The sequence below is a fragment of the Gossypium hirsutum genome, chromosome A06, assembly GCF_007990345.1.
Source record: "Gossypium hirsutum isolate 1008001.06 chromosome A06, Gossypium_hirsutum_v2.1, whole genome shotgun sequence".
In the NCBI taxonomy this organism is placed as follows: domain Eukaryota; kingdom Viridiplantae; phylum Streptophyta; class Magnoliopsida; order Malvales; family Malvaceae; genus Gossypium; species Gossypium hirsutum.
Genome location: NC_053429.1, coordinates 61,829,178 through 61,843,508, shown reverse-complemented (window position 1 = coordinate 61,843,508; position 14,331 = coordinate 61,829,178). Strand labels below are relative to the sequence as shown.

The window sequence follows — 14,331 nt, the reverse complement described above, 5'->3', positions numbered from 1 at the left end:
AATCGGGGTTCCATAATTTTACCACTTCGCAAAACCACTACCTTGATATGTTCTTTACCCAAATTTCTTGGATTCTCAGTATTGCTCAACAAGGTTCCTTGCGGTCTATTACGAAGTTCCGTAGCTAACTGACCCATTTGGTTTTCCAAATTTGTCAATGTTGCTACTTGGCTTTGGATCAAAACTTCATTCTTTTCCATGTACACATTCAACAAGTTCTCCAAGCTGTTTGATGCCTCAGCTTGAGGTGGTTTTGAAGCTTCTTGATTAAACCCTTGAGATTGGTTGGGTCAATGCTATAAGAAGTTGTTGTTCAGTCCATTTCCTTGGTTGCTCCAAGAAAAGTTAGGATGATTATGCAGTGAAAGATTGTAGAAGTTGGACTGGGGTCCTTGTCCACTCCTATTTTGATGTTGGTTCCCCACATAGTACACTGACTCGAGATTTGAGGGACAATTCTCAAAAGGATGACCTTCCCTATAATACACATAGGAAACTACTTCAAACAGACTTGGTGGCTAAGCTACAAAATTATTAGCACTATTAGCGGTAAATTATTTTAGCATAGAGGAAATAGATGATACCTGAGTTGATAACGAAGTAAGGGTGTCCACTTCATGAACTCCGGCTACACGTCTTCCTAAATCTATTTGATTTTTTGGCTATTGATAGTTATTACTCGCAATCCTCACAAATGATCTCATAAGCCTCATTATAACACTTAGACAAAATTGTACCATTTGTAGAAGCATCTACCATCAATCTTTTATGTGCATTGAGACCAATATAGAATGTCTCCAATTGGATACAATGAGGAATCCCATGATGAGGACACTTACAAAGTAACTCCTTGAATTGCTTCAAAGTCTCATACAAAGACTCATCATCCAATTGTTAGAAGGTTGTGATCTCGTTCCTCAACTTAGCGTTTTTGCTAGGCAGGAAATGCTTAACCAAAAATGTTTCTGCTAATCCATGCCATGTAGATATGGAACTTGGAGGCAATGAATTAAGCCATGCTCGTGCTGATCTCGCAACGAGTACGAAAAAAACTTCAACCTCAGTGCGTCTTCAGTCACATCAACTATCTTGAATGAATCACTCACCTCCATAAACAATCGAAGATGGAGGTGTGGATCTTCCGTGGGCATACCACTGAATTGGCCCACCGTTTGGAGCATTTGAAACATCACTGGTTTCCATTCAAATTGGGGTACCTCAATATCTAGCCTTCTAATTCCTGGATTTAACTCATTGAAAAGTGGCACAACATATTGTCTGATACATCGATCCCTATCATGGCAATAAGGATGGGATTTCGACACGATCAACTTTATTACCTTGGTCTTGATTCTGATTCCCAAGGTCCATCTCGACTTGTGTTTGAGCTGTTCGTTCACGTCTTCTTTGTCTGAAAGTTCACTCAATTTCAGGGTTTACAGGGAGTAAATTGATAATTTGATCTATGCTTATAAACACTTGAGAAGAAAATCACAAAAAAAGAATAAGTTTGTAATGTTAGAAATAAACCAAATTGGAAGTAAATAATTTCACAAAAGAAATAACTATGGTAATAGTTAACAATCCCTGGCAACGGCGCCAAAAACTTGTATTGCTTAGGTTTGTGTAAGTGTACACAGTCATTATCAAGTAATAAGTAAATATAGAGTTACCGTTTCCATAGGGATTGTATTTGTGCTAAGTAACCTAATTTGTAAATTATATTAAAAATTTGGTAAATAAAAACACAATATAGTTGAGAAGTGATGATTAAAATATATTAAACTAAATCCAATGATCCCTAATGAAAATTATCCTAAGTATGCAAACTATATGAATGAGATAGATTTTATCAAAATTAAACACAATTTGCAAAATTATAACATAAATAAACTAGGACAATTACTTTAATTAAACTCAACTTATTATCAACATGCTTAATAACATTCGGAAAAACATTCCATGGCAACTCGATCTTTCATGAGTTTGGAAACCACATTAGGTCCTTTCGAAATCCTTTACTTAGTAAATATGCATTTTACTGATCCTTATTTACTAAGGGTTTCTTAGTATTCGTGTGAGGTAACAGGGACATGTTAGGTTTGAAACAGTTTAATCACACAAATCTAAAAACTATGCAGATAACAGAGCTTGGTTAGAGTTGTTATGCAACCTGCAATTTAATCGGGTTAGGATTTAAATTGAGCATGCACATTTCAGTTATGCGTCCATTAGCCGTCGTCTGGTTAGGATCGCTCAGCTAATTCAGGTGCATTTCAATCATGTATGAACAAAATACAGACTTGATTTTAATTTAAAACATGATCGATTGAGGCACAAACATTATAAGCATGAATCAAATAAATGTTATTTAATCAAAGCAATCATTCTAGCTTAAATAAAATTAATCTAACATTGTTGTAAACAAGAACAAAGAACACATAGAAAACATTTTTAAATTAAATTAAAGAAAGGAAAGATTAAACCCAAATCAAAGTGGTTGTCAACCAAGACTCTGATTGACTAGGCTCCTTCGCTTCTTTGCTTACTTCTTTGCTGATGGCTCTCTAAGGTGGCCGAAGTAGGGCTCTTTAAGAGGAATTAATTGTTAAAATTTCTATGAAGAGATGATGCTAGGCATGGGGAATGGAAAAGGCTAAGAGATTTTGGAGAGAAGAGAGAATGATGAAGGATGAAGGATGATGAGTGAGGGAATGAAGGGGTCATATTTATAGGTGAAGAGAGGTGAGTAGTTTGCTAAAAATAGTTAGGTTTAGTCTCTTCAAATCTCTTCCTTGGATGGCCAGCCATAATTAGTGGAATTTGAGCTGACTTTTGCTTAATTTTTAAGCAAATTAAATGTCATAATAACTCAGGACTGAGACTCGATCAATCGTAAATCTTCGGGCAAATCTCTAACTTCTTCAATAATGCAAGGACCTTGCGTAATTAAACCGAAAAGCGGCATAAAAGAACAGCCATATGTAGCTGAATTTGGGTTAACTTGGTCTTCAATTTGGACGGTTTTGTAATTCAACAAAGCTATCAGACCTATCCAATATAAATTAATAAGTTAAAGGGCCAAAGAATAAAATTTAACCAATTTAAATAATTAATTAAAACCCAAATTATTAATGAAATATTTTAAAATGAATTATTAAATATAATTTTATATTTTATTATTTAATTTAATCATGCATGGCCCATTTTATGTCTTAAAAATATAATACGCTCAAATCAATATAAAATAAGTTATTTTGTGCATGAAAACTATATAATAAAGAAAAAAATCAGATTTTAATAATATATATGTCCTTATTTCATATTTTCACATATTTCATTAATTTATTAAACAATTGCTTAGTTTTTTACGTAAAATGTGATAAATTACATAGGAAAAATCCTATATATTTTTCAGTTTACAATGCCTATGATAAATTGGGTGTAACACCCCGTACCCGAGACCGTTGCCGGAGTCGAACACCAGGTGCTAACAGACTTAATTCATTTATTTTCACAGACCATTTTAAAAATTTCCAGACAAGCTGGCTAACTACGTCACTGTCACCTTAAAAATCATATCTTGAGTTCCAAAACTCGAAAACTAGTTTCGTAAATTTTGCCTGAAACTAGACTCATATATCCATCTACAAATTGTTTTTCTAGAATTTTTTGTTGATCCAATTAGTACAGTTTATTAGTTAAAGTCTCCCCTGTTTCAGGGTTCGACTACTCTGACCTTCATGCATTACGACTTAGATATCTCCTTGTATAGGGCTTCAATACTTATGTCGTTTGTTTCTAAAGAAACTAGACTCGAAAAGGAATCTGTACATATAGGGAATGACTTCTAATTATCTCTGGTTAATTTATAGTGAATTTCCAAAGTCGGAACAGGGGATCCAGAAATTGCTCTGGCCGTGTTTCACGAAAACTTAAGCATCTCATAAAATACGGCTCATATGATCGTTTTGTTACTTTCATATGAAAATAGATTCATCAAGGTTCGATTAAATAATTTATTCACTATTTAATTTCATTCCTACTATTTTTAGTGATTTTTCAAATCCACACCACTGCTGCTGTTAGCATCTGTTTTTAAGGTAAACTTTACCTATTTCATGGTTTTCCATGAATCAACTAGAATTTGTCATACAAAGCACCAAAATGATCATGATTAACCATTCCAATGGCTAATCGTTACCAAACATTTCCATACCTCTCAATGAACAACATACAAAACGATTATAATGCTATGCTCAAAGTATATATAAGCCATTTTCGCATGGCTATCCAAATTTATACAAAACCAAAGGGTACATGACCAACAACAACAAGGGTAGTCCTATACATGCCATTTTCAGAGTTCAACCAAAAGTGTACCAAAAGGGCTTTGATAGTGTGGATGACTTCGACTTCGACAATCCCGAGTTCGATATCTGACAAACCAAAATCTATAAAACAGATATTCAAAGAACGGAGTAAGCATTTAATGCTTAGTAAGTTTTGAGCAATGAAATTAGGCACAACTGAAGTATATTATTCATATAACTAAACGGATAATTTCGTATACACATATTCTCAAAAATCAGTTCTACTTCACATTTCCAACCCTCATATTCACACATAAGGGATCAACTTAACCAAAGGCCGGAAGCTCATTAATTGACTGAGCGAATAATATTTAAAAGGAATCAACTACTCCAATGCATATACGAAACGTACCTCATCGTTGGGATTTTACGAGAGTATTAATTGAAATTATTACAGCAAGATCGCTCATTCCCAAACCAAGTACCTTTGTAATTTAGCCGGATATAGCTACTTGCTCAAATGCCTTCGGGACTTAGCCCGGTTATAGTAACTCGCACAAATGCCTTCGGGACTTAGCCCGGATATAGTAACTCGCACAAATGCCTTCGAGACTTAGCCCGGTTATAGTAACTCGCACAAATGCCTTCGGGACTTAGCCCGGATATAGTAACTCGCACAAATGCCTTCGGGCTTAGCCCGGAATTAGTCACTAGCACGAATGCCTTCGGGACTTAGCCCGATTATCATCCGAATATCCATGCACATATCAATAAATCATGACACATCTATATTTCATTTTCATAACTAGAATTCAAACACAAGTCACTTATCAAGCATTATCATTTTCGGCTCAATAGTTACATACAAAGAGCATGATTTTGATTTACTTAAAACATGATCTAATCGAATCATAATCTAAGATCCATTACTCAAAAACTTACCTCGGATGTTGTCGAACGATTTCGGCGGCTATTCGATCACTTTTTCCTTTCCCTTATCCAACTTTGGTCCTCTAAGCTCTTGAGCTAATTCAAACAAATTTAACTTATTAAAGTCTCATTATGCTAGCGTATGGCCGAATATGACAAGGAGTTTGATAGGTCATATGGCCACCTTTAGCTCAAATACAAAATGGTCATACGCATTTTTAATCACATTGAGCAATTTAATACAATTAATCTAACATTTCCTCATGTGCACCTTTATGACCGAATACACACATCATTAACCTAATATCAATTAACTAAGCACTTTAACAAATTCTCCTTGAGCCGATTATCTAAGTCAAGATAGATTCATCATTATGCTCGCCTATAACCGAATACATGCAACACCAATCTATCTCATGTGGCCGAATATGCATGTCTATGTTGAGGCCAATTATATGCTTAATACTTCCTACAAATATGGTTACTTGTATTGACTACATACCATTTTGTTTCAAGTTCAAAACTCGGCTAATACACATATATACACTAGTAATCAAATACTAACATTTGCACTTCACCTTACTACCATTTTTCATCCAAATAACATGAACAACAACCATATTTCTCTTCTACTTCTTACCATGGCCGAATGCATCAAGACACCATACCATTTCAATTTTGGTCATGGGTTAAACAAAGAACTTAATGTCTAACTCAAAAATGCTAAAAAGAAAATCCAAGAGTCATCAATCCACCATCACATGTATCATTACAAAGCTTCACATTTAGCATGCAAATGACATCAACACAAATCCACCTTAGCCGAAACTTAACTCATCTTCATGCCTCATCACCACAACATCAAACACCAACCAAGAAGACAACACCCATGGCCGAATATCATCTCCATCACATAGCAAAGATTTAAACCATGGGCTAGGTAGAACTCAAGCTAACAACTAAAAACATGCATGAATCTCATGGAACAACATCAAACATACCTCCTCCTAAACACCAACCAACCGAACATGAAGCAAGAAAATCCTCTTCTTCTTCCTTCCTCAAGTCACGGCAATGGAGGAGTAGCCTAGCTCATTTTTTTTTCTTTTTCTCTTTCTCCTCCTACTAACCACTATTATTTTATTACCCATGCTCCTTATTTTATCATTCCTCCCATAAAACACTAACATAACATGTTTATGACATGTTTTACCCATCACATTTTGTCCACCCTCATTGTCATGGCCGGCCACTACCAATTAAGTGGGGAAATTGACATGCAAGTCCACCCTTTTTATTACATTCACTAATAGATCCTTATAGATTAACCTATCACATTTCAAAAGTGTCACACATAAGTCCTATTAACTAAATTCACATGCAATTAACTAAATCGAAGCTTAAAACTTTCACACATTCATATTCACATATTTTAGACAATAATTATCATATTCAAATAATTTGGTGACTCGATTTAGCGGTCCCGAAACCACTTGCCGACACTGGCAACCCAGATACAAAATCCATCGTGACTCGATCCCATTTCCATTCAGGTATCATGATCGGCTGAAGTAAACCCGTAGGCACTTGATGTTCCGCCTTCACTTGCTGACATACTAAGCACTTCGAAACAAAATCAGAAATGTCTCGTTTCATACCATGCCGCCAAAACTGACGTCTCAGATCGTTGTACATTTTCGTACTCCCCGGGTGAATTGACATTCGGCTACAATGAGCTTCGTTCAGAATCATCGAAATAAGTTCTGAATTTCTTGGAACGCACAAACGACTTCTGAACCTCAAACAATCGTCATCATCAATTTGAAACTCTGATTCCATATTCGAAACACATTCAGCCCGTTTTGCAACCAGTTCATCATCGACTTTCTGAGCTTCACGAATTTGATGAATCAACAATGGTTTGGCCTTTAATTCTGCCACTAACACATTTTCGGATAGAACAGACAAGTGTACATTCATCGCTCGTAAAGAAAACAGTGATTTACAACTTAAGGCATCCGCAACCACATTAGCCTTTCCCGGGTGATAGTCAATGACAAGCTCATAATCTTTCAACAACTCGAGCCAACGTCTTTGTCGCATATTCAAGTCTCTTTGAGTCATCAAATATTTGAGACTTTTGTAATCCGAATATACATGGCACTTCTCACCAAATAAGTAATGTCGCCATATTTTCAAAGCGAACACGATGGCAGCTAGTTCAAGATCATGGGTCGGATAATTTTTCTCATGTGGCTTCAGTTGTCTCGACGCATAAGCTACAACTCGACCCTCTTGCATCAATACGCAACCCAACCCAAGTAGGGATGCATCACTATAAATGACAAACTCTTTGCCTGATTCAGGCTGCACTAGTACTGGAGCTTCAGTCAAACAAGTTTTCAGTTGATCAAAACTTTTCTGACACTTTTTTGTCCATTCAAACTTAACATCTTTCTGAAGTAGTTTCGTCATTGGTGTGGCTATCATCGAGAAACCCTTTACAAAGCGTCTGTAGTAACTGGCAAGTCCCAAAAAGCTCCGAACTTCAGTAATATTTCTCGGAGGCTTCTAGTTAAGTATGGCCGAAATTTTGTTCGGATCAACTCGAATACCCGATGCAGACACCACATGACCCAAGAAGCTAACCTCTCTTAACCAGAACTCACACTTACTGAACTTAGCATATAACTGCTTATCCCATAAAATTTACAACACTAATCCCAGGTGTTCAGCATGATCGGTTTCATTTCTCGAATAGACCAAAATATCATCGATAAACACAACTACAAACCGATCCAAATACGGTCTGAAGATCCGATTCATCAAATCCATAAATACCGCGGGGGCATTAGTGAGCCCAAACGGCATCACTAAGAATTCGTAGTGACCATATCTCGTTCTGAAAGCAGTTTTGGGTATATCCGAATCTCGAATTCGCAACTGATAATAACCCGATCTCAAATCTATCTTTGAAAACACCGAGGCTCCCTTTAGTTGATCAAACAAATCATCAATACGCGGTAACGGATATTTATTCTTTATTATCACTTTATTCAGTTGACGATAGTCGATGCACAACCTCATGGTTCTGTCCTTCTTTTTCACAAACAATACTGGTGCACCCCAAGGTGAGAAACTTGGTCGAGCGAAACCCCTATCCGTCAACTCTTGCAACCGAGCCTTCAACTCTTTTAACTCGGTTGGTGCCATACGATACAGAGCTATCGGAATCGGTGTAGTCCCAGGTACAAGCTCAATACCAAACTCTACCTCCCGAACAGGTGGTAAACCCGGTAATTCTTCGGGAAAAACTATCGGGTATTCACAAACCACTGGCACAGATTCAGGCTTCTTTTCTAACTCTTTGTCATCAAGTACATACGCAAGGTATGCTTCACACCCCTTTCTTACATATTTCTGAGCCAACATCGATGATATTACAACTGGCAACCTATTCAAGTCAGTAGACTCAACTCGGATTATCTCGTTATTTACACACCTTAAATCGATGGTTTTTCTTTTGCAATTTACAATTGCATCATGTACGGTCAACCAATCCATGCCGAGGATAACATCAAATTCGTCAAACGGTAAAAGTATCAAATCGGCTGGAAAACAGGAACCTCAGATTACTAGGGGACATTTCTTGCACACTTTGTCGACAAGCACGTAACGACCCAAAGGATTTGACACCCGAATTACAAACTCAGTAGACTCAACAGGTAGAGTCTTACTGGATGCTAAGGTTTCACATATATAAGAATGAGTAGAACCAGGGTCAATCAAAGCAATCACATTAGTATCAAAGAGAGTAAAAGTACCAGTAATAACATCTGGCGAGGAAGCATCCTCGCGTGCGCGTATAGCGTAAGCTCTAGCAGAAGCACGAGCCTCAGATCTGGTTGTAGCATCTCTAGATCCTCTCTGACCGCCACTAGCATTGCCCGTATTTCTAGATGGTCTACCCCAAGCAGTAGTAGCACCAAGTTTCCCACTCTGATTTATGTTCTGTTCAGACAATCTCGGGCAATCTTTAATAAAGTGGTCAGCTGATCCGCACTTGTAACAAGAGCGGTAATGGAATCCACAACTCCCCGAATGCCATTTACCACAATACTGACACTCCGTTCTGTCTCGACGATCATTTCCAACACTGGCGACCGAAGTGACTCGTGCACTCACAGGGGGTCGATCACGATCTCGTCTAGAAAAACCCGAAGTGTCTCTAGATCGGCCTAAATCATCTCTAAATTTCTTCGATGACTGTTGAAAGGGCCTCCCCGAAGACCTCTTACGAAACTCCTTTGCTCCCATATCAGCTTTTCTTTTCTCCATACTGAGCACCTCGGCTTTGCAAGCTCGCTCGACAAGTACCACAAATTCTCGAATTTCCAAAATGCCAACATACAGCTTTATATCATCATTCAGTCCATCCTCGAAACGTTTACACATCACGGCTTCTGAAGAAATGCATTCTCGAGCGTACCGGCTAAGCCTTACAAACTTTCGTTCATAATCGGTAACCAACATGGAACCTTGTTTAAGTTCAAGAAATTCCTTCCGTTTTTGATCCATGAATCTCTGACTGATATACTTTTTCCGAAACTCGGTTTGGAAAAACTCCCAAGTTACTTGCTCTCTGGGCACAACAGAATTCAACGTATTCCACCAATAGTAGGCAGAATCACGTAGCAAGGAGATAGTACACTTTAGGCACTCATCGGGTGTGCAAGATAGCTCATCGAGTACCCGAATAGTGTTGTCCAACTAAAATTCAGCTTGCTCGGCATCATCGCTGTCTGTAGCTTTAAATTCAGTAGCCCCGTGTTTTCGGATTCTGTCAACTGGGGGCTTATTTGACCTTATTTGGTCAGTTGCCGGAGGTATTGTAGGTGCGGGGGTGGTATTAGTCGAGAACGGAGGTTGTGGAACAGCCGTATTAGTTCGAATGTATTGGTTGAACCAATCATTCATCACGCTATAAAAAGCTTGTCTAGCTTCATCATTCGGATTACTAGCAATAGGTTGAGAGTCCGCTGGCGCTGTTCCTTGTGCGGGAGCAGGCGCTACACTCTCAAGATCATCAGCTACCGCTCGGTTGGGATCGTGATCCATTACTATAAATAAACACATTTTCAACTGTCAGAAATCACCACACTATCAAATAATCACATAATGGCATGTATAGCTAGACCCAAACGTATTACGGTAGTCCTAAAATCGACTAAACCGTAGCTCTGATACCAATAAAATTGTAACACCCCGTACCCGAGACCGTTGCCGGAGTCGAACACGAGGTGCTAACAGACTTAATTCATTTATTTTCACAGACCATTTTAAAAATTTCCAGACAAGCTGGCTAACTGCATCACTGTCACCTTAAAAATCATATCTTGAGTTCCAAAACTCGAAAACTATTTTTGTAAATTTTACCTGAAACTAGACTCATAAATCCATCTAAAAATTTTTTTTCAAGAATTTTTGGTAGATCCAATTAGTACAGTTTATTAGTTAAAGTCTCCCCTTTTCCAGGATTCGACTACTCTGACCTTCATGCATTACGATTTACATATCTCCTTGTACAGGGCTTCAATACTTATGTCGTTTGTTTCTAAAGAAACTAGACTCGAAAAGGAATCTGTACATATAGGGAATGACTTCTAATTTTCTCTGGTTAATTTATAGTGAATTTCCAAAGTCGGAATAGGGGATCCAGAAATCAGTCTGGCCCTGTTTCACGAAAACTTAAGCATCTCATAAAATACGGCTCATATGATCGTTTCGTTACTTTCATATGAAAATAGATTCATCAAGGTTAGATTACATAATTTATTCACTATTTAATTCTATTCCTACTATTTTTAGTGATTTTTCAAATCCACACCACTGCTGCTGTCAGCATCTGTTTTTAAGGTAAACTTTACCTATTTCATGGTTTTCCATGAATCAACTAGAATTTGTCATACAAAGCACCAAAATGATCATGATTAACCATTCCAATGGCTAATCGTTACCAAACATTTCCATACCTCTCAATGAACAACATACAAAACGATTATAATGCTATGCTCAAAGTGTACATAAGCCATTTTCGCATGGCTATCCAAATTTATACAAAACCAAAGGGTACATGACCAACAACAACAAGGGTAGTCCTATACATGCCATTTTCAAAGTTCAACCAAAAGTGTACCAAAAGGGCTTTGATAGTGTGGACGACTTCGACTTCGACAATCCCGAGTCCGATAGCTGACGAACCAAAATCTATAAAACAGAGATTCAAAGAACGGAGTAAGCATTTAATGCTTAGTAAGTTTTGAGCAATGAAATTAGGCACAACTGAAGTATATCATTCATATAACTAAACGGATAATTTCGTATACACATATTCTCAAAAATCAGTTCTACTTCACATTTCCAACCCACATATTCACACATAAGGGATCAACTTAACCAAAGGCCGGAAGCTCATTAATTGACTGAGCGAATAATATTTAAAAGGAATCAACTACTCCAATGCATATACGAAACGTACCTCATCATGGGATTTTACGAGCGTATTAATTGAAATTATTACAGCAAGATCACTCATTCCCAAACCAAGTACCTTCGGAATTTAGCCGGATATAGCTACTTGCTCAAATGCCTTCGGGATTTAGCCCGGTTATAGTAACTCGCACAAATGCCTTCGGGACTTAGCCCAGATATAGTAACTCGCACAAATGCCTTCGGGCTTAGCTTGGAATTAGTCACTAGCACAAATGCCTTCGGGACTTAGCCCGGTTATCATCCGAATATCCATGCACATATCAATAAATCATGACTCATCTATATTTCATTTTCATAACTAGAATTCAAACACAAGTCACTTATCAAGCATTATCATTTTCGGCTCAATAGTTACATACAAAGAGCATGATTTTGATTTACTTAAAACATGATCTAATCGAATCATAATCTAAGATCCATTACTCAAAACCAAAGGGTACATGACCAACAACAACAAGGGTAGTCCTATACATGCCATTTTCAGAGTTCAACCAAAAGTGTACCAAAAGGGCTTTGATAGTGTGGATGACTTCGACTTCGACAATCCCGAGTCCGATATCTGACGAACCAAAATCTATAAAACAGATATTCAAAGAACGGAGTAAGCATTTAATGCTTAGTAAGTTTTGAGCAATGAAATTAGGCACAACTGAAGTATATTATTCATATAACTAAACGGATAATTTCCTATACACATATTCTCAAAAATCAGTTCTACTTCACATTTCCAACCCTCATATTCACACATAAGGGATCAACTTAACCAAAGGCCGGAAGCTCATTAATTGACTGGGCGAATAATATTTAAAAGGAATCAACTACTCCAATGCATATACGAAACGTACCTCATCGTTGGGATTTTACGAGAGTATTAATTGAAATTATTACAGCAAGATCGCTCATTCCCAAACCAAGTACCTTTGGAATTTAGCCGGATATAGCTACTTGCTCAAATGCCTTCGGGACTTAGCCCGGTTATAGTAACTCGCACAAATGCCTTCGGGACTTAGCCCGGATATAGTAACTCGCACAAATGCCTTCGAGACTTAGCCCGGTTATAGTAACTCGCACAAATGCCTTCGGGACTTAGCCCGGATATAGTAACTCGCACAAATGCCTTCGGGCTTAGCCCGGAATTAGTCACTAGCACGAATGCCTTCGGGACTTAGCCCGATTATCATCCGAATATCCATGCACATATCAATAAATCATGACACATCTATATTTCATTTTCATAACTAGAATTCAAACACAAGTCACTTATCAAGCATTATCATTTTCGGCTCAATAGTTACATACAAAGAGCATGATTTTGATTTACTTAAAACATGATCTAATCGAATCATAATCTAAGATCCATTACTCAAAAACTTACCTCGGATGTTGTCGAACGATTTCGGCGGCTATTCGATCACTTTTTCCTTTCCCTTATCCAACTTTGGTCCTCTAAGCTCTTGAGCTAATTCAAACAAATTTAACTTATTAAAGTCTCATTATGCTAGCGTATGGCCGAATATGACAAGGAGTTTGATAGGTCATATGGCCACCTTTAGCTCAAATACAAAATGGTCATACGCATTTTTAATCACATTGAGCAATTTAATACAATTAATCTAACATTTCCTCATGTGCACCTTTATGACCGAATACACACATCATTAACCTAATATCAATTAACTAAGCACTTTAACAAATTCTCCTTGAGCCGATTATCTAAGTCAAGATAGATTCATCATTATGCTCGCCTATAACCGAATACATGCAACACCAATCTATCTCATGTGGCCGAATATGCATGTCTATGTTGAGGCCAATTATATGCTTAATACTTCCTACAAATATGGTTACTTGTATTGACTACATACCATTTTGTTTCAAGTTCAAAACTCGGCTAATACACATATATACACTAGTAATCAAATACTAACATTTGCACTTCACCTTACTACCATTTTTCATCCAAATAACATGAACAACAACCATATTTCTCTTCTACTTCTTACCATGGCCGAATGCATCAAGACACCATACCATTTCAATTTTGGTCATGGGTTAAACAAAGAACTTAATGTCTAACTCAAAAATGCTAAAAAGAAAATCCAAGAGTCATCAATCCACCATCACATGTATCATTACAAAGCTTCACATTTAGCATGCAAATGACATCAACACAAATCCACCTTAGCCGAAACTTAACTCATCTTCATGCCTCATCACCACAACATCAAACACCAACCAAGAAGACAACACCATGGCCGAATATCATCTCCATCACATAGCAAAGATTTAAACCATGGGCTAGGTAGAACTCAAGCTAACAACTAAAAACATGCATGAATCTCATGGAACAACATCAAACATACCTCCTCCTAAACACCAACCAACCGAACATGAAGCAAGAAAATCCTCTTCTTCTTCCTTCCTCAAGTCACGGCAATGGAGGAGTAGCCTAGCTCATTTTTTTTCTTTTTCTCTTTCTCCTCCTACTAACCACTATTATTTTATTACCCATGCTCCTTATTTTATCATTCCTCCC

At 37.4% G+C, this 14,331-nt stretch overlaps 1 non-coding gene across 1 annotated transcript; it reads left to right on the top strand.

Annotated features, from left to right (window-relative positions):
- Nucleotides 1-817: 817 nt before the first annotated feature.
- On the top strand, nt 818-924 carry LOC121231704 (small nucleolar RNA R71). Its single transcript, XR_005929759.1, has one exon. It is a non-coding gene; the product is annotated as a small nucleolar RNA R71 (small nucleolar RNA).
- The last annotated feature ends 13,407 nt before the right edge of the window (nt 925-14,331 follow it).